General features: G+C 40.9%; 1 protein-coding gene across 3 annotated transcripts in view; it reads right to left on the reverse strand.

Annotated features, from left to right (window-relative positions):
- The window catches only part of SMURF1 (SMAD specific E3 ubiquitin protein ligase 1), a 110743-nt gene that overhangs the window by 31697 nt on the left and 56408 nt on the right, over window positions 1–22638 (reverse strand). The gene's annotated exons all lie outside the window — the stretch shown is intronic.

Here is a 22638-nt window from a genome sequence, read left to right on the forward strand (position 1 = left end):
TTGTATTGGACCCACCCCTTGGCCCTCAATTCACGTGTTGAAGCCCTAACCCCACTGTGATAGCATTTGCAAGAGGCCTTTATAGGAGGTGCTTACACTTAGATGGGGTCATCAGGGTGGGGCCTTAAGGTGGGATTAGTGCCCTATAAGAAGAGACCACAGAGCTCGCTCTCAGTCTGTTCTCCATGTAAGGGCGCAGCAAGATGGCTGTCTATATGCCGGAAGTGGGCCCTCACCAAGAACCAAATCTGCCAGCGCCTTGATCTTGGGCTTTTCCAGCCTCCAGAATGGTGAGAAATAAAGCCATCTAGTCTATGGTATTCTGTTATATCAGCACAAACAATTGAGACACAAGTCTATATTTGCAACACAAAAAAAATTCTAAAAATTATCTTTGCCAATGATGTCTTTCAAGTTTAGTAGCACATCACACACACACACACACACACACACACACACACACACACAAACTGACAAGCAACTAAAAAGTATTTTCTCCTCCAATTGGGAGTCAGCCATAACAAATATAATTTTTTCTTTTACTTTTTTTTAATGCTTACTTATTTTTGAGACAGAGAGAGAGAGAGAGAGAGAGAGAGAGAGAGAGAGAAAGCACAAGCAGGAGAGGGGCAGAGAGAGAAGGGGACACAGAATCTGAAGCAGGATCCAGGCTCCAAGCTGTCAGTGCAGAGCCCAACACAGGGCTCGAACTCATGAGCCATGAGATCATGACCTGAGCCAGAGTCGGCCACTTAACTGAGCCACCCAGGCACCCCTAAAATGTTTTAATTTAAACTTGAAATCTGAAACACACAGAAACGGATTTATCAATATGCTCTTATGACTGCATAGGATCCCATGAATGCCAATTCAGATGAAGACCTACAATATTTACCTGCATAGCTCCTGCTGATAGCAACAAAAGGAGCTGTGCATCTCTGATAGTCTAATAAGTAAGACAATTTTGCAAATGCTAGAGAATAGAAAGCAAGGGGAGATTGATAGAAAATATTGGGCCATCATCAAGTGCTGTCAAAAGCAAATGAGAAAATACATATTAAGAATTTAGCACAGGGGTGCCTGGCTGGCTCAGTTGATTGAGTGTCCAACTTCAGCTCGGGTCATGATCTCACAGTTCATGAGTTCAAGCCCTGCTTTGGGCTCTGTGCTGACAGCTCAGGGCCTGAAGCCTGCTTCGGATTCTGTGTCTCCCCCTCTCTGTGCCCCTCCCCCACTCATGCTCTGTCTCTGTCTCTCAAAAATAAATAAACATGGGGCGCCTGGGTGGCGCAGTCGGTTAAGCGTCCGACTTCAGCCAGGTCACGATCTCGCGGTCCGGGAGTTCGAGCCCCGCGTCAGGCTCTGGGCTGATGGCTCAGAGCCTGGAGCCTGTTTCCGATTCTGTGTCTCCCTCTCTCTCTGCCCCTCCCCCGTTCATGCTCTGTCTCTCTCTGTCCCAAAAATAAATAAACGTTGAAAAAAAAATTTAAAAAAAAAAATAAATAAATAAATAAACATTAAAAAAATAAAAAAAGAATTTAGCATGGGGGTGCCTGGCTGGCTCAGGCAGAAGAGCATGTGACTCTTGATCTTGGGGTTGTGAGTTCAGGCCCCACGTCCAATGTAGAGATTACTTAAAAATAAAATCTTTGTTAAAAGAAAAAAAGAACTTAGCACAATGTTGGCATAGAGACAGAATACAATTAAAGCGACTGTTATTATTGTAATAATGAGGTGGCATCAATTACTGTGAAGAAATTTTGTCACCTAATCTGTCACATGATTAAAGCTTACCAGATCAAGGGAAAATACACCAATGGCACTTTTAGAGTGCTTCACAAATTTTGCCAATTTTGAAGAATGTAGTATTTTTTTTAATTTTTAATGTTTATTTATTTTTGAGAGAGAGACAGAGCACAAGCAGAGGAGGAGCAGAGAGAGAGGGAGACACAAAATCTGAAGTAGGTTACAGGCCCAAAGTGGGGCTCGAACTCAGAAACCATGAGATCGTGACCTGAGCCTAAGTCAGACACTTAACCAACTGAGCCACCCAGGCACCCCAAGAATATAGTGTTTTACTATAAACATTTTAATATATTCATATGATATATTGCTCTGCAAACTTTTCACTTAATATATTTTTTGTGTAACAGCATTATCAGATATAATTCATACACTATACAGCTCATCTATTTAAAGTGTGTGATTCAGTGGTTTTTTTAGTATATTCACAGGGCCACAGGATTGTACAACCATCAATTTTATTTTATTTTTTTAAGTTTATTTATTTTGAGAGAGAGAGAGCACAGGAGTGAACGTGAGCAGGGGAGGGGCAGAGAGAGAGGGAGAGAATCGCAAGCAGGCTCCATGCTGTGAGCACAGAGCCCAAAGTGGGGCTCGATCTCACAAACTGTGAAATCATGAGCTGAGTTGAAATCAAGAGTCAGACACTTAACCAACTGAGCCACCCAGGCACCCCATCACCATCAATTTTAGAACATTTTCATCATCCCTCCAGATAGAGATCCCCTACTCATCAGCAATTACTCTTCAGTTAACCTCAACTCCCTCTACCCCACTCCTAGGCAGCCACTTATCTACTTTATGTCTTTGTGGATGTGCCTATCCTGGTCATTTCATATAAACGGAATCATACAGTACATAGTATTTTGTGACTGGCTTTGTCCACTAAGCAGGTTTTTTAAAGTTCACCCATGTTGTAGCATGAATCAGTGATACTCCATTGTACGGAAAGACCACATTTTCTTTATCCATTTATCAGCTCATAGACATTTGGGTTGTTTCCAATTCAAGGCCACTATGAATAATGCCATACAAGTTGTTGTGTAGACATAGATTTTTGTTTCTCTTGTTGGGAACCTACGAGCCGTTATGCTGCACATTTCGAGGACGTGTCAGACTGTTTTCCACAGCATCCGCACCATTTTATCTTCCCACTAGCGGTGTCTAAGGGCTCCCATTTCTCCATGCCCTCACTAATACTTACTGTCTCCGTGGCTTTTCATCTCTCTGGTTGTCATTTGCATTTCTCTGATGACTAATGACTTTGAGCATCTTTTCATGTGCTTACTGGCTACTGGTATATCTTCTCTGGAGAAATTTCTATTTAAAACTTTTTTTTTTTTTTGCCCATTTTTAAGTTGGGTTATTTGCCCTTTTATGTGAGAATTCTTCATTCTAAATATGTCGATATCTACAGACAAGATATCCTCATCAGATACAGGATTTGCAAATATTCTCTCATTCTGTGGGCTTTCATTTTCTTGATGGTGTTCTTCGAAGCAACAAAGTTTTAATTTTGAGAAAGCCGAATGTACCTATTTTCTTTGTCGCTTGTGCTTTTGGGGTCATGTTTAAGAAGGCCTTGCCTAACCAAAGGTGTTAGAAATTTACTCCTTTATTTTCTTCTAAGAGTTTTAATACTTTTAGCTTTTTTACACTTTCAGTTCTTTTTTATTACAAAAAAAATTTTTTTTAAGTTTATTTCGAGAGAGACAGAGACAGCGCAAGTGGGGTAGGGACAGGAGGAGAGAATCCCAAGGAGGCTCTGTGCTGCCAGCACAGGGCCTGACTCGGGGCTTGAACTCATGAAACAGTGAGATCATGACCTGACCCGAAGCCAAGAGTTGGCTGCTTAACCAACTGAGCCACCCAGGGCACCCTTTTACACTTTCAATTCTTAACTAGACATTTAGCCTATGATCTATTTTGGGTTCATTTTTGTGTGTGATGTGAAGAGGTCCAACTTCACTCCCTGACAGATGGCTACCCAGTTATACCAGCACCATTTACTGAGAAGAATATTTTTTCCCCATTGACTTGTCTGGACTCTTGCTGAAAATTAATTCCCTGTAAATTTGAGAGCTTATCTGTGGTCCTTCAATTCTAGTCCGTTGATCTACATGTGTTTCCTCATACCATGACCACACTGTCTTGATTACTGTCTTAGTCTGTTCAGGCTATATAACAAAATACTACAGATTAGGTAGCTTATAAAAAACAATTACTTCTCACAGTTCTTAAAGTCTGAGATCAGGGTGACAGCACAGTTGGACAAGGGTTCTCTTCCAGGATGCAGACTTCTTGTATATCCTCAGCAGAAGGGGCTACAGATCCCTCTGGAATCTGTTATAAGGCAGTAATCCTATTCTTTAAGTTTCCACCCTCATGACTTAAGTACCTCCCAAAGGCTCCACCTACTAATACTGTCACCTTTGGGGGGAGGGGGAACATAAACATTCAGACCATAGTAATTACCATTAGCTTTATAGTAAGTTTTGAAATTAGGAAGCATGAGTCCTCCTCCAATTTCATTCTTTTCCAAGACTGTTTTGGTTACTCTGGATCTGTTAAACTGTCATGAATTTTAGAATCAGCTCGTTAATTTTGGAGGGGCAGTGAGGGAAAGCCAGCATGGAATTTGAAAAGGATTTCACTGAGCCTGCGGGTGTATGGGGGAGTAGTGTCATTCCAACAAGCTTAAATCTTCTACTCCATGAACATGGGATGCCCCCCTCTTTCATTTAAGTCTTCTTTAACTTTGTTTCATAATTTTCAGAGTATCAGTTTTATACTTCTTTTGTTAAACATATTCCTAAGTACTGTATTTTAATCTTTTAGATGCTATTGCAAATGGAACTGTTTCCTTCATCACATTTTCAAATTGTTTCTTTTTTTTTTCTTTTTTAATGTTTACTTATTTATTTTGAGAGAGAGAACAAGTGAGCAGAGGAGGTGCAGAGGGAGGGAGAGAGAGTATCCCAAGCAGGCTACACACTGTCAACGCAGAGCCCAACATGGGGCTTGAACCCACGAACCACAATATCACAACCTGAGCCAAAACCAAGAGTTGGATGTTCAACTGACTGAGGCACCCAGGGGCCCTTCAAGTTGTTCATTTGTAGTATACAGAAATACAACTGATTTTTGTATATTCAACTTGTATCTTACAATTTTGAATTCATTTATTAGCTCTAATACTTTTATTATTTTGAATTTTCTGTATGTAAGATCATACCATCTACAGATCTAGCTTACTTCTTCCTTTCCAATCTGAATGATTTTCTTCATTTCTCATGCTTAACTGCCCAGTACTTCCAATACAATACTGAATAGAAGGGGTGGACATCCTTTATCTTGGTCCTTATTGTAAGGGGAAAGCATTCAGACTTTCAACCATTGAGTATGATGTTAGCTGTGGGGTTTTCGTAAATACCCATATTTAGTTGAGGAAATTTCCTTCTGTTCCTAGTGTATTGAGTGTTTTTATCATGAAGCACTGTTAGCTTTTGTCAAATACTTTTTCTGCATCTACTAAGATGATCATTTAGTGCTTGTCCTGTATCTGTAGGTATGAGGTAGTACATTAATTGATTTTCAGATGGTATGCCAACCCTGCATTCTGAGATAAATTCCACTTGGTTATGGTGCATCATCTTTTTAGTGTGCTGCTGGTATTCAGTTTGCTATGAATTTATCAACATTTTTTGTTCTATATTCATAATAGATATCGGTCTATAGATTTCCTTTCCTTTTCATTTTGTATCAGGGTGATAAAGACTCATAAAATGAGTTGAAAAGTGGACTCTTCTGTTCTTTCTCTTTAAGTTGGTGAAGAATTGGTATTCATTTTTTTTTTTTTTAACGTTTATTTATTTTTGAGACAGAGAGCGACAGACCATGAATGAGGGAGGGTCAGAGAGAGAGAGAGAGAGGGAGACACAGAATCTGAAACAGGCTCCAGGCTCTGAGCTGTCAGCACAGAGCCCGACGCGGGGCTCGAACTCACAGACCGTGGGATCATGACCTGAGCCGAAGTCGGAGGCTTAACCGACTGAGCCACCCAGGCGCCCCGTCATTTTTCTTTTTTTAAAAAACATCTTTTTAATGTTTATTTTTAAGAGAGAGTGCGCATGTATGCACAAATGGGGGAGGGGCAGAGAGAGGGGGACACAGGATCTGAAGCGGGCTCTGCGCTGACAACAGACATCCCAACATGGGACTCGAACCCATGAACCACAAGATTATGAGCTGAGCCGAAGTTGAACGCCCAACCAATAGTCACCCAGGTACCCCAGTATTCATTTTTAATATTTAGTAGAATTTGCCAGTAAGCCATCTAGACCTAGCTTTTTCTTGTGGAAAGTGTTTTCAATTACTTATCTAATCTCTTTACTTTTTATACATCTATTCAGATTTTTCATTTCTTCTTAAATCAGCTTTGGTAGCTTGTGTCTTTCTAGAAATTTGTCAGTTCACACAGGTTATCAATTTGTTGGCATACAGTTGTTTACAGCATTCCCTGATAACCCTTTTTATTTCTATATTGTCAGTAGTAATATTTTTCTTCAATATAATCTTTATGCCCTTCCTTCCCATTGGAAATACACATACACACACTTTCTCTCTTTTTCATCTTTTCTGTGGGTAGATCATAATTTATAGCTCCTGCTTGCTGTTTTGTTTCTGTAATTACAAAAATACTTGTAAAAAATGAAAACTTGGAAATGTGAGTAGAAAATGAATGCCCCTGAAATCTCATCATTACTCTTTGCTTAGGATTCTCCTGGCTAGTTACACATGCTTATCATTCCCACTAAATTTTAGGATCATTTTGGGGCGCCTGGGTAGCTCAGTCGGTTAAGTGTCCGATTTCAGCTCAGGTCATGATCTCATGGTTCATGAGTTCGAGGCCTGTGTGGGGCTCTGTGCTGACAGCTTGGAGCCTGGAGCCTGCCTTGGATTCTGTGTCTCCCTCTCTCTCTGCCCTTGCCTTGCTCACACTCTGTCTCTCTCAAAAAGTGAATATATGGTATAAAAAAAATAATTTAATTTTAGGATCATTTTGAGCAAATTCAAAAAAATTACTTCATGAATAAATTTGAGGGGAATCTATCTCTTTACCATATGAAGTATTCCTATTGTTGAAGGCAGTACATTGATCCATTTATTACATTCTTCTTTAATGCTCTTAAGTGATGTTTTAAAGTGTGTCATAAAAGTTTTCCACATTTCTAATTGCATTTATGCTGAACTGTCTTTTTGTTACTATTGTGAATGGGAGTGTCCCTTTCACTGAATTTTCTAATTGTTCTTTGGATATAGGAGAGCTATTAATTTTCTTCCATTAATTTAACATCAGCCATCATTTTCAACTCTCTTCAAATGCACCTGCGATGCTCTGTTCCCTTCAACTTCTCTTTTCTTTCCCACAATTTGAAAGTCTCAAAGGCTCTCACATCAAACTAAAATGTTCAAAACTGAAGTTGAAACCTTCCTACTCTACTTCCTACTCTCCCAGAATCCATTACTTCAGAGACGGTCAGCTACGTGCAACAGCTGCACAAGCCAGAAATCTATGCTTTTCCTTCTCCATCTCCCTCTAATGCCTTGACTCCTCACCATCTCTACCCTTGTTCAAGTCCCCAACATCGGCCATCACCAAGTACTCTTTTCAAAATTTAAACCTCTGATCTCTTTCCTTTTTAAAAATTCCATACTGGCTTCCCATTGCAAAATTCCGTCTGTCATGTTCTGACCCCAACCTACCTTGCCTTTCCAGCCTCAAACATTATCCACCAGCTCCAGGCCCTCGTGTTTCTAAGGTGCTGGTGCTGGGCTGCTTCTGAATGGAAGAATTCTGCTCACGTCTCAAAAAGGTGAATCTTCGCTCATATTTACAAGACTAGCGATGTTTTAATTTAAGGCTCATTGTAGTGGAATTTGATGACATTGTGAAGTGGAGAAGGTCTCAATAGTGTCAGCAAAGATAATCCTGCCTCAATTTTGTGCAAAGATCATTTAGGGCCATAGTGAATCTAGTTTGGTTAGTGGAATAAGATTTCTCCTACTAGAATAATTTTGTGATCTTGCCCACTCTAGGAGATAAAATGATGAAATGTAATTTATCACAGCATAAAATCGTACTCTATCTAGAACTACGACTCATTTCTAAACAAATATGTTAGACACCAATTCTGTGTGAGGCTCTGAGGATACAACAACGGACAGAAAAACGAAGCTTACTTCTTTCAGTGTAGACCACAGCGTGGTGGCTTCAACTCCCAACTCCTGGGTGCCCCTCTACTGTGGACACATCTTGTCTCTTACATTCCATAATTTCCTAATCACATACCACAATCTCCTAATGTTGGGGATAAGAGCAAATTACATAATGTTCACTTCGCGTCAGGAAATGCATGGAAGTTTTAACTTGAGGTATCTTCAATTAGTAAGACACCCTCTTCACTAGGTCGCTGACGAAGGCAGTTTCCCTAAAACACCGCTTGTGGTTTCACCCACCCCCAGGATGAGTGGCCATGGCACAAATTTAGTACTTTATTATAATAACCAACTTTAGAAATTTTCTGTCTTTTTTTAAGGTTCTGTATTTTGAGAAAGAGAGAATGAGAGAGCGAGAGAGAGCAGGGTAGGTAGGGGCAGAGAGAGGGGGGAGAGAGAATCCCAGGCAGGGTCCATACTGGCAATGAGGAGCCTGATGCGGGGCTCAAACTCACAAACCATGACTTGACCTGAGCCAAAACCAAGAGTTAGATGCTTAACCGACTGAGCCACCCAGGTGTCCCAAGAAGCGTTCTAATTTGTGTCAATACTTCCACTGTTTTTCTGTTTCTGGCTGTCATTTTTATTCCCCCCTGCTCCTGTACTTACACGTGTCACCGAGTCCTATCTTTTCCTTCTCCTACAGGTCTCTCAAATTTGCCCCTTCCCCTACTTTTGTACCGGCTCTCCCATTCTTGGCTTCACTGACTCACAGCTCAATGGAAAAGCAATGGCGCCCTCCCTCCTCAGGACACTCAGCCGCAACATCAACCTTCTGAGACGCTATTTGCGTGTCCCGAGGCTCTAAAAGCTCCAATGGCTTATTTTATTCCAATGCATATTTTACCGCTAATCTAAATTTCTCCCTGGGTTCAAAGGTGCTCCATTCCCTCATATCACTTGTGTTTCCCACCATTCTTCAAAGTATAGCTTGGTTCATCACCGCCTCCTACCACCCCAACCGTTACCACCTCTACGCCATTATTCTTCCACTCAACCCACTCAACAGCCTCCTTCTCTTTGCTGAGCTCCAGTCTTCACAGTCCAGGCAAGGCCCCTTGTCGGTGAAGCCACTCAGACCGGTATTTCCTGAATGCCACTCAGTGATAACACTTTCACTAGTGCCAAAATGAAAAAAGTGAGGACAATATGGTGTGGTTTTTGTAAAAGGGAACTAAATCATTTTAAATGCCTGTCCTGTGTTCTGGTGTTAGGTCTTTTCTCTATTTTTTCCCTATTACGATATCCCATCCTTACTGAAAATGAGGTAAGAGAAAATAGTGATAGTTTCACCAGTGACTTGGCAAAATAAATAGCTGACAATCTTATGTTACATTTACGTTAGTTTCGCCTGATCTGAAAATTGCTGCTCGTAACCACCAGCAATCTACTCCCTCGTCTTGCTCCTAGTTAGGAACCATATGGTTGAGTTGACTGTTACTTTTCACACAGGTGGGCCTCACCCCCCCACTCCCCCGCCCCAGGTAAGAGAGGGGCTTCGACAGGGGTTTCATGTAGAGCTGGCCAAACAATCGACAGCCACGAAACATAGACTCTGATAAGCAAGAACCAAAAAGCCAGAGAGAGTAACAGTGATATAAATACAGAAAACTAAGGTATCTCAATCATTTAAAACATCTAAGTAGGGGCACCTGGGTGGCTTAGTCGGGTAAGCATCCAACTTCGCCTCAGGTCATGATGTCACGGTTCATGAGCTTGAGCCCCACATTGGGCTTTGTGCTGACAGCTCGGAGCCTGGAGTCTGCTTTAGATTCTGTGTCTCCCTCTCTCTCTGTTCCTCCCCAGCTCATACTCTGTCTCTCTCTCTCTCTCTCAAAAATAAATACATATTTTTTTTAATTAAAAAAAAAACACGACAACTGAGTGTTAAGATAACAATTACATTAAAAATTTCAATTCAATGTGGCCAACACTGGATTCATAAGATCACTTAAATTAAAAAAAAAAAAAAAAGATCAATCATGATCCAGCAATTCCACCCTTAGGCATAGAATCAACAGGAATGCACACGTATGTTCACCACATAGAATGGTTATAGCAGCACAGTTAGCAACAACCAAAGACCAAGAACCAATGAGACATCTATCAAGAGTACAATGAATAAAGAAGTTGTATTCACAAAATGGAGTATTATATAGCACTGAGACAGATGAACACAACTACACACAAAATTAGGAAGGAATCTCACAAACACGATATGAATGGAAGACACGGCAGATGTTATACACAGTGCCATTTACACAGAACACAGAATCCACAGAGCTAATATATACTGTTGAAGTCAGATATGGCCAGACTCTGTCTCTTGATCTGGGTGCTAATGACACATGTGTGTTCAGTTTGAGAATTCGGTGAGCTGTACACTTAAATATTTATAAATCAATCATAAAAATCAATGGAACAGAAAATACAAATATAGACCCATAGGTATGAGATCAATTGATTTTCATCAAAAGTGCCAGGATAATTCAATGAAGGGGAAAAAAGGATAGTCTTCTCCAGCCTGGAAAATGGGATATGCAGTTAGAATAAATCGGATATCCTTAGGGTAAAAATAAACAAGCTTCAACTCCTACCTCACATCATACATAAAAACTGACTTGAAACGGAGCACAGACTTAAACATTACGTACCATTAAGAAAATGAAAAGGCATTTTTCCCCAGTCAGGGAAAAATCTTCAAAATACATATATCTGACAAAAGATTTGTAAACAGGATATATAAAGAACTCTTACAACTCAATAATCAAAAGAAAAACCACCCAACTTAAAAATGGGCAAAGAATGGGCACCTGGGTGGCTCAGTTGGTTGGGCATCTGACTTCGGATCAGGTCACGATCTCATGGTTTGTGAGTTTGAGCCCCACTTCAGGGTCTCTGCTAATAGCTCAGAGCCTGGAGCCTGCTTTGGATTCTGTGTCTCCCTCTCTCTCTGCCCCTCCCCACTCATGCTCTGTTTCTCTCTCCTTCAGATATAAATAAACATTAAAAACAATTAAAAAAAAATAATCACAGAAAACTCAGACACTTCACTGAAGAAGATATCAAATGGCCAGTAAGCACAATTAAACATGGCCAACATCACTAGTGATCGGTGACATGCCCCAGGTGTCACTACAGTACCCGCTAGAATAGCTAAAACTAAAAAGACTGACAATACTAAGTGCTGGCGAGGATGCAGAAGAACAACTCTCAGACATAGCTGGTGGAAGTGTAAATCAGAACAGCTGCTTTGGACAACTGTTTAGTAGACATGTACCCTATGACCTAGCAATTCTACTCCTGGATTCTTGTCCAAAGAAATGAAAATATAATAGCCACAAAAAGATGTGTACGTGAAAGCTGACAACAGTTTTATTCATAATCACTAAAATGATAACCTAGCATCTATCAACAAGTGAACGGACAAATGGTGGTATCTCTATAAAAAAGAATGAATTACTGATACAGTCAAAACATGGGTAAATCTCAGTAGCATTAAAAACACTTTAGAGTACATGCCATATGACTGCATGTATATGATACTTTAGAATGGGCAACATTAATCATTATAAAAAGCAAATCACTGGGTGACTGGGTCCAGGGGCTAGGTGGGGAAACTAGCTGCAAAAGGTCATCAGGAACTTTCCAGAGTAATGAAAAGATTACAGATCTTGACTTGCGTGGTGGTTATATGAGTGCCATATATTTGTTACAACTCACTGAACTATAGATACACTTAAAATGAGTGCACTTTACTCTAGGTCAATTATATTTCAATAAAGGTCATTTTAAAAGTAAGAAAAGTCATAGTGGTGGACAAGAATACAGAATGACACGAGAAGATAATCGGTATATTTTATTGGAAAAAGTTAGGTTTCTTTTTTTTATTAATTTTTTTAAGTTTATTTTGAGAGACACCAGCAAGCAAGCAGGGGAGGGGCAGAGAAAATCCCAAGCAGGCTCCACATTGTCAGCGTGGAGCCCAATGTGGGGCTCAAACTCACAAACCACGAGATGGAGATCCAAGCCGAAAGAGTACCATGCTTAACCAGCTGAGCCACTCAGGCACCCCAAAACGTTACATTTCTACTATCATCGACCATTAAAAGAAAAAGAGGCTCCATGGAGAAATGTATGCTTCTAGGACCAGGACACGTAATATATACTTGTGAGCATCTTGTAGTGACAAAAAGTAAGAAAATGCTCAAAAAAAAAAAAAAAAAAAAAAAAAAAGAAAAGAAAAGAAAAGAAAAAAGGAGTGAAAGAAAAAGAAAACAAAGGGAAAGAAATAGAATCCCACCACACTTCCAACTTGGATAAAACTGACATGTTACTTACTAGGTTTCCAGAATGACAGAACACACACCAATAGGAATGATGAAATAGATACATAAGACACACATACACATAGCTCTGCACACAAATTAAAGGAACCTCTAAAAGATAGAGACCAAACAAGAAAAAGAGGAAAACTTTAGCCATAAACAGATGACACAGCCACAGGCAGGTGACTGTGACTGCAGAAGGTGGGACCAACATTGTGGCATCCCAGGCATGGCCACAGGAGTGGCGAGTCACTGTGGCAGGTGTGGCAAGGTTCTCGTCAGGCATGCCCACTGTCCAATGGGAGCCAGCGACCCAGGGCCAGTCTCTGCCTCCAGCTGCGGGACTGACTGCAGAGTGTGGTTCTGGGACACAGGATGGTGTCTGGGCAGAAGCAGGGGGCGGGGTTCAAGTTCAGAGCTCATTCATCGCACAGAATAACAGCTCTCCTGCAGCACGTCTCTCCCTCATCCCTCCATCCCTCTCACACCTTGACTGAGAAGCAGGAAATCCCAGTTGCAGAAAGAAATACATAACTAGGAATCACTAAATGTTTACAGAAGTTGCATCATGGGAGAGAAAATAAACTCAATAAAATCATTTTCCTTCTAAAACAGAGAATACCCATTCTTTTCAAACACATGTGGAATTTAGAAAAGCAGACTGTGTTCTAAGCCACAAAGGAAACTTAAACAAATTTCCCAAGCTGATAAACAGTCCACATTCATTCACTAAATGTAATAAAACATCCACACCAAATATATAGCCTAAACAAATCCTCACTTCTGGAAATTTTTAAATCTATTTTTAAATAACTCTTGTGGTCAAAGTGGAAAGGAGAAGCTATTTACAATCAAATGAAAACAAAAAATACTGTATGTTAAAATACATAGGCTTAACTTCATTAAAAACCCAGAAAGATGGAAAACATGTGAACCAAGCTTCCAACTCAAAAAAGATAAAGGGGCTCCTGGGTGGTTCAGTCCGTCAAGCGTCTGAGTTCGCTCAGGTCATGATCTCACAGTTCGTGAGTTCAAGCCCCACATGGGGCTCTATGCTGACAGCTCAGAGTGTGGAGCCTGCTTCGGATTCTGTGTCTCCCTCTCTTTCTGCCCCTCCCTGCTCACACTCTGTCTCTCTCTCTCTCTCTCTCTCAAAAATAAACATTAAAAAAAATTTAAGATAAATAATCCAAAGGCAGTGAAAAGAAGGAATTAATAAAGATAACAGCACACATTAATGAAAAAGAAAAGAGTTGCCAATAAAATCAGAAGCCAGTGCTCTTAAATAGTTTTTTTTTTTAATGAACAAATCTTTTTTAAGTAAGCTCAAGAGAAAAGAAAGGCAGCATAAATAACCCATGCAAAGACAAAAGGAGGAGATAAAACCCAAAGACTAAATTTTACAAATCGCAGTAGTACACAGGTGCAACTTTAAAGCAATGGTTAAAGTGGAAACTCTTCTAGGAACATATACATTGCCAAAATTGGGCCCCAGAGTAGTAAAACCCTGACCACTACTCATAGTTAGGTGAAATGGTAATTGAAAAGCTCCCGACAAAAATAAGGCATCAAGCCCAGACAGTTTTACAGGAGAATTCTATCAAGATTTCCAGATACAGATAATTCCCACCCTATAATAAGAGGAGCCATTCCAACCAAGTTCATGAGGCTGATGTCAAAACCAGAAACGACGAGAAAAGAAAAGAAAATGGCAGACCATGGTAGATATACATAATGCTCCCCGTATCTGGTTCTCCTCTTCCTTAAGACAAATGGAAGACTACACTTCCCAGCTCCCTCAAGTTGGTTGGGACCATGTGACCATAGTACTCCTGGCAGAAGTGGTGTGTGTCACTTCTGGGCCAAAGTACAGCATAACTGGTAAGTTATCTCTGTGCCTCCATGAGATGGTAGACCAGCAGAACCCCTATCAGCCAAGAAAGCTGACTGACTATATGGAAAACAGCCCCCACTGACTCGCAGTGAACAGGTACAAAAAGTAAATAACGGTAACCTGAGGAGAGTGGGTAGGGAGGGTCAGCGAGGGGACAGAGGATGGTACAGGGAGAATACCAGGCTAGGAATTAATGGACTAGAGGGACTTTGGCCTGACATTTGTATTCTTCTATGAGAAGGATGTATTTATTTATATATTGCCTTTATTTATTTATTTATTTATTTATTTATTTTTTAAATGTTTTATTTATTTTTGAGACAGGGAGAGACAGAGCATGAACAGGGGAGGGTCAGAGAGAGGGAGACACAGAATCTGAAACAGGCTCCAGGCTCTGAGCTGTCAGCACAGAGCCCGACGCGGGGCTCGAACCCATGGACTGGGAGATCATGACCTGAGCTGAAGTCGGCCGCTTAACCGACTGAGCCACCCAGGCGCCCCTATATATTGCTTTTTAAAAAGAGATCTCAGGGTGCCTGGGTGGCTCAGTTGGTTAAGCAACCGATTCTTGGTTTTGGCTCAGGGCATGATCTCACAGCTTCGTGGGTTCAAGCCCGGCATCAGGCTGTATGCCAGCAGCACAAAACCTGCCTGGGATTCTCTCTCTGCCCCTCCCCCACTCATGCTCGCTCGCTCGCTCTCTCTCTCTCTCTCTCTCAAAATAAATAAACTTAAAAAATAAATAAAAATAAAACTAAATCTCATCAGTCCCAGAAAAAAGAGAAAAAGATAATAGACACAGGAGAGGGAAAGAAGAAGGAAAACCTGAAGAGGGAAGAAATTCACTTAACATCTGGAGAAGAATCTCATAGTATTTGTAGAATCTTGGATTGGGAGAAATTTTGACATTACCCTTTTGACAGATTGAAACTATTTATTGATACTCCCCTCTCCTCCCCCCATTTATCTTCTTTTTAAACCAAGGGGGAAATAAACATGGTATTTATTTTTCAAAAAAGTTTCCAGGTTTGATTTTGTGGGAAGCAATGTGGTGCAGACATGTCTGGTGCAGACATATATCTAGGGGTAAAGTGAATAATTACTAACTGTAAGACTGACCACAATTTCTGATATTTATTGAGCCTACTCTATGCCAAACACTATTAATAGCACTTTACAGATGATACTTTACCTAGTATTCACAACCGATAAGGGAACCAAGGTTAGGTGAGGTTAAGTTACTTGCCCAAGACCCAGCCTGTAGGAGGAAAATCTTGAGTCTGAAGCCCAAGCTCTACACGGCATCATATTTTGCTACAGTGTGTTTTGAAAAGGTATAATTATGGTGACAAATTGACATACAACACAAGGAAGGCAAAATACTCTAGAGAAACATGTATTTTTTTTAAAAAGTAAACAAAGATGACTTTTAAAAAAAAAAAGGCAACTCTTCTAACTAGAGAAAGGAAAACAGTCGTAAAGTAATGGCACTTCATTAAGTATACATTTTATTTTTTTAATGTTTATTTATTTTGAGTCAAAGAGCAGGGGTGGGAATCCCAAGCAGGCTGCATACTGCAAGCGCAGAGCCTGACGTGGGGCTGGAACCCACAAACTGTGAGATCAGGACCTGACCCGAAATCAAGAGTCAGACGCCTGACTGAGACACCCAACTGCCACTCATTAAGTGTACATTTTAAAATACACCAACCTGTTAAGATATAATTCACAAACCATGAAAACTGTACTTTTAAAGTATAAATACAGGGGAACCTGGGTGGCTCAGTCGGTTAAGCATCCAACTTTGGCTCAGGTCATGATCTCTAGTTCGTGAGTTCAAGCCTCACATCAGGCTCTCTGCTGTCAGCACAGAGCCCGCTTCAGATCCTCTGCCCCTCCCCCTCTACCCCTGGAATAGCCAACTCGTTCTCTCAAAATAAATAAACCTATTAAAGAAAATAAAGCATGAATACAATTCAATAGGTTTTTAGTATATTCAGTTGTACAACCACAACCATTTAATGTCACAATATATTAATCATTTCCCAAAGAAGCCCTGGCCCATCAGTAGCCACTCCCCATTCTCCTTTTCCCCAGTCCCCAGCAACCACTAATCTGCTGTCTCTGTGCATTTGCGAACATGTCGTATACATGGAATCATACACATGTGTCGTTTATGATTGGTTTCTTTCATTCAGCATAATGTTTACCATTTCATCCTGAAAGTTTCATTCATGTTGTAGCAAACATCGACACTTCATTCCTTTTTGTTGTCAAATAATATTTAGCTATATGGATATTCCACATTCTGCTTAGCCAGTCATCAGATAATGGACATTATTGTTATTACTACATTTCAAGAGCTGTTTTGGCTACTATGAATGACACTGCTAATGCACATTCGTGTAACAAGGTTTTATGGAGACTGATGGGTTCAAATTTCCTGGGTATATGCCTAGCGGGAGAACTGTGGGGTCACAGGGTCTCTCTGTGTTCAATTTTCCTGGGTATATACCTAGGGGGTGAATTGCAGGGTCAGGGTCACTCTATGTCCAACATTTTGAGGAACTGTCCAGTTGTTTTCCAAAGTGGCCACACAATTTTACATACTCACCAGCAGTGTATAAAGGTTCCAACTTCTCCACCTCCTCACTACCTCTTATTATCTGTCCCAGCACCATTTGTTGAAAAGACCATTCTTTCGTCCCACCTAATCATCCTGACATCACAGTCAAGAATCCATTCACTATAAATGTGTGGATTTCTGGACTGCTCCATTCCATTCCATTGATCTACATGTGTCTGTTCTTACCGTGGACAACATTCTGTCTCGATTGCCATAGCTTAGTAGTAAGTTTTATAAGTGGAAAGTGTGTTTCCAACTCTGTTCTAGTTTTTCACAACTGTTTTGGTTATTCTGGATCCCTTGCATTTCTATATGAATTTTACAATCAGCTTGTTAAATTCTGCAAATAAAGCCGCTTGGGATTTGGATAGGCAGGTCCTGTGCGGCATCCGTCCAGGAATCTGGAGAGTGCTGCCATATTAACGATTTTAAGTCTCCAGTTTATAAACATAGGACGTCTTTCCATTTACCTAGGTTTTCTTCAACGGTGTTTTGTTGTGGTTTTTGGCGTACAAGTCTTGCTAAATCTTTTTGTATTACTTTAAGGGGAATGGTTTTTAAATTTCTTTTCCGGTAGATTAGTGGCTGCAAAGGAAAGGTGGGGATGACAGCTAAGAGGTAACAGTGTTTCTTTTTGGGGTGATGAGAACGTTCTACAGTTAGTTGCATGTTGTGATGGTTGTACAAGTCTGTGAATATACTAAAAACCACTGAACGGTATACTCAAATGGGTGGATTTTATAGGATGCAAATTCTATCTCAATAAAAATGTTACAAGAGAAAGAGACAGAGAGTGACACATAGAACAAACCCTATCGGGTAGATGAAACAAACTTAGCATGTTGTACTTTCCCATTTATCTCAAAAGGAAAGACCGTTCCATTTCCCCAGGCCAATGTCAAAGACACTGTTAATACACTGGTGGTTGCTTAGAAACACTAACTCCTATTAAGTTGATCTGCAACAAAGTTTGCCACGACTGCCATAATATTAAGCTAGGGGGAGGGGGAAAGAAAGCTTCTGCTGTTTACTTTTCTAATGTTGACCAAGTGCATTTCAGAGTGACACATTAAGTCACCTGCCCATTAAGCAAACCACCTAAAGGCAGCTGCGATGGTTTCAAAATTGTTCAGACAGCCTCTCAACTGAAATCCCTGCTTCCTCTGTTGGTTCGAATCCAGTTGTTCTTAAAACACTGTCAAAATCCTTTTTGATAGTATCTGAAGGGTCTCCACTGCCTACAAACTGCTTTCTTTGGCGTTCAAAGCACAACATATGGTTTCTCTTGATTTACTTTACCAACCTTATCACCTAAATACGGTTCATTTAACTGTTTCTAGACAACATGGCAATTTTTACCTCTGGGCCTTTTTTCGTGTCACATGCTGTCCTCTATGACATCTAACCAATGTTTCCTGACCTATAATATGGGCTTCACAATAGTGCAGGTGCACGGTCGGCACTCGGTATCTGTTGAAGAACCCTACTTCCTGTTTGATGCTAGGCTCTGTCCCAAGCACTTCACCTAAGTTATCTCCTATTCCTTCCACAAACCCTGTGAAGAAACCCAGGGTCTGAGAGGCTACATGCACCGACCCGCTGTCTGGCGATAGAAATTCTACTCATTCTTGGGCTACAGCTGATACCCTATCTCTTCCCTGTTAAACCGACAGCAGTTGCTCCTTTCTCTGAACTTCTGAAGTATTTCCTGCCTTTGACACGTAAATCTACCCTACCTGAATTTGACTTGGGGGAGACCTTCTTTTTTAGAGCAGTTTTAAGTTCACCACAAAACTGAATGGAAAGTACAGAGATTTCCCACATCCTCCCTGCCCACCCCCCACCCCACTATCAACATCCCTCACCAGAGTGCTGACACATCACGGTCACCCAAAGTCCACAGTTTTACATCAGGGTTCATTCTTAGTAGTGTACATCCTGTGGGTTTCGACAAATGTGTAATGACATGTATACAGCATTTTAGTAGCATCCAGAAGAGTTCCAGTGTCCTGATACTCCTGCACATTGCCTGTTCATCCCTCCCTCCCTGCTGACTCCTGGCAAGCACCGATCTTTTTGACTATGGGTTTTGCCTTTTCCCGAATGTCATATAGCTGCAAGTATACAGTATGTAGCCTTTTCAGATCTTCTTTCACTTAGTAACAGGCATTTATGGTTCCTCGTGTCTTTTCATGATTTCATAGCTCATTTCTTTTTAGTAGTGAATAATAGTCCCCTTGTCTGGATGTATCACAGTCACTTCCCAGTTTTAGCAATTACGAACAGAGCTGCCACAGACATCTGTGTGCAAGTTCTTGTGTGGACATTTTGCGTCCCCACCAGCAATGAATGAGAGTTCCTATTTTGCTCTACATCCTTGCCTGTACTTGGTGGCACTGGTGTTTTGGACTGCAGCCATTTTAATGGGTGTGTAGTATTTCACTGTTGCCTTAATTTGCATTTCCCTGGTTGATATATGATAGGGAGTCTCTTTTCATATGCCTATTTGACATCTTTAGATCTTTGGTGAGATGTTCATTCAGGTCTTTTGCCATTTTTTAATTGGGTTGTTTGTTTTCTTGTTGTTGAGTTTTAAGAGTTCTTTTTATATTTTGGATTAAGTCTTTTATCAGTTATAGCTTCCGAAAGTATTTTCTCCCTATCTGTGGCCCTTGTGTTATTTTTTTTTATTTTTCACATTTTTATGTCTTATAAATTCGGGTTAATTTTTTCTTTTTTTCTTTTGTTAAAAGTAATCCCTATGCCCAACATGGGGCCCAAACTCACAACCCCAAGGTCAAGAGTCATCCGCTCTACTGACTGAGTCACCCAGGTGCCCCTGAGCTTAAATATATCAGTTATTTTGGGTAGCCATACTGCTCCTTCACCTTGGGAAGTAATACCACCCAATAGTTAAATATTTAATATTTAATGAAAAGTCTTATCTTTCACATAGAAGACCATGGGTAGCCCTTCTATTCCGTGGCAGCCATCAGTTACCAGGTGGATGGCTCATGGCACACTGGAAGCTATGCAGAAGAACACAGGCTTGCGGGCGGTACACCTGCTCCCCATGTTCCCATGCCTCTTTAACCCCAACTAACCCAATAAAGCCTCAGCCTAGGTACATGGCTAGTCCCGATTTTGTCATTTTGCAGATTTGTGTCTGCTGTGGTGGATGCAAGTGCCCAGATCCTAAGGGTGCAATCCACAGCAAACCTGGCTAACCATGGGTCCTAAACACCTGCAGCTCGCACATGTAGCTGGAACTGGTCACCTCTGGGACCTTAAGAGTCCTAAACTCCTACTAAGCTGGTGAAAATTCCACACACAAATTCTTTGAAGTTATCCTTACTGATTTGCAAACCAGAGTTATCAGAAGATATCGGGGGTATCACCAAGCCAATCCATAGACATGAGGAGATGCGTGGCCAGACATCTCCTGGCTGCAACTATTGTGGCTTTGGAAAGGACTGTAAGTTTCAGGACACTATCGATAGTTCTCACAGTGTTGTGTGAGAAAGTCCCAATACTCTTCATATCCACAGTCACCACTAATTTAAGCAACCTCTGTAAAATTCAAACCTTAAATTTGATCTGTTAAAACGGTAAATGTCTGTACCTTATTTCATGAATGTGTTGTCAAACTTAAAAAATTAAATAGTGGTCCCAAGCCAGTTCAACGAGAAGAGAACAGTCTTTTCAACAGATGGTGCTGGGACAACTTGATATCCACACGCAAAGAATGAGGCTAGACCCCTACCTCACAACATTCACAAAAATTAGAAGAACTTGCAGGCATAAATCTTTATGACCTGGGACTAGGCAGTGATTTCTTAGATGTAGCATCAAAAGTATAAGCAGCAAAATAAAAAATATATAAATTGAACTTCATCAAATTAAAAACTTTTCTGCTTCAAAAGACACTATCGAGAGAGAGAGAGAGAGAGAGAGAGAGAGAGAGAGAGAGAGAGAATCCTAAGCAGGGTTCACACTCAGTGCAGGGCCCAATGTGGGGCCCGATCCCAGAACCCTGGAACCATGACCTGACCCAAAATCAAGAGCCTGATGCTCAACCTATGGAGCCCCCCAGGCGCCCATGAATAGATATTTCTTCAAAGAAGATACATAAGTGGCACCTGGGTGGCTCAGTTGGTTAAGCATCTGACTTCGGCTCGGGTCATTATCTCGCAGTTTGTGAGTTTGATCCCTGCATTGGGCTCTGTGCTGACAGCTCGGAGCCTGGACCTACTTCGGATTCTGTGTCTCCCTCTCTCTCTGCCCCTCCCCCACCTGTGCTCTGTCTCTCTTTATCAAAAATAAATAAATGTAAAAAAAAATAATAAAAAAAAAAAGAAGATATATAAGTGACCAATAAGTCCATGATGCTCAACATCAAGTTATCATCAAGGAGACACAAATAAAAACTATAAGGAGATACCATTTGGTGTCACTTTGAAAAATAGTCTGACAGTTACTCAAGCTGTTAAGCATACAGTTGCCATATGAACCAGCAATCCACCCCTAGGTACACATAAGAGAATTGAAAACAGAATCCTGCACACAAGTGTTCATAGCAGCATTATTCATGATAGCCAAAAAGTAGATACAACCCAAATGCTTATCATCTGATGAATAAGGAAAATGTGGTATGTTCCATACAATGGAATATTATTCAGCCATAAAAAGGAATGAAATCCTGATATAGGATATATGCTACAGCATGGATGTACCTTGAACATATTATGTTGAGTGAGTGAAGCCAAATACAAAGGGCCACAAACTGCATGATCCCATTTATATGAAATGCCCAGAATAGGCAAGTCTATTGCCATAGACTGAATGTGTCTTCTCAAAATTCCTATGTTAAATCCTAATTCCCAACATGACAGTAGCTGGAGGCAGGACCTTTGGGAGATGATTAGGTCATGGCGTAGAGCCTCAAGAATGGGATTAGTGCTTTATAAAAGGGACCCCAGAGAGTTCCCACACCCCTTCAGCCGTGTCAGGACACAGCGAGAAGGTGCCATCTATGAACCAAGAAGCCGCGCTCCCCAAGCAGTGAGCCTGCCAGCACCTTGATCTTGGCCTTACCAACCTTTAGAACTGTGAGAAATAAGTGTTTATTGTTTATAATCCACTCAGTCTGTGGCATTTTTTTATGGCAGCCTGAACAAACTAAGCCATCTATAGAGACAGAAAGTAGATTAGTGGCTCTAAGGGCTGAGAATAAAGTGGACAGAGCCTGACTGCCACAGTATGTGGGCTTTGTCTTGAGGCGGGGTGATGACAAATCCCGAAATTAGATGGTGATGATTGTGCAACTCTGTGAACATCCTATACTACATTCAACACTGTAGTTTTTGTTTTTGTTTTGTTTTGTTTTTTGAGAGAGTGTGTGCCCACGAGCAGGGAAAGGACAGACAGAGGGAGAGAGAATCCCAAGCAGGATCTGCACTGTCATTGCAGAGCCCAATGCAGGGCTCGAACCCACAAACTATGAGATCATGACCTGAGCCGAAATCAAGAGTCGGATGCTTAACTGACGGAGCCACCCAGGCACCCCTGACTTGTAGAATTTAAAGGGTAGAGTTTATGGCATGACCATTATGTTGCAATTAAAATATTAAATGCACTAGTGGTTAGAGGACTAAGTGTTGTTTGTGTTTTGTAAGACAAACCCTTCAGTCTCAGCTTTCTCTTATTGG

Source organism: Prionailurus viverrinus, chromosome E3, assembly GCF_022837055.1.
Source record: "Prionailurus viverrinus isolate Anna chromosome E3, UM_Priviv_1.0, whole genome shotgun sequence".
Taxonomy (NCBI): Eukaryota; Metazoa; Chordata; class Mammalia; order Carnivora; family Felidae; genus Prionailurus; species Prionailurus viverrinus.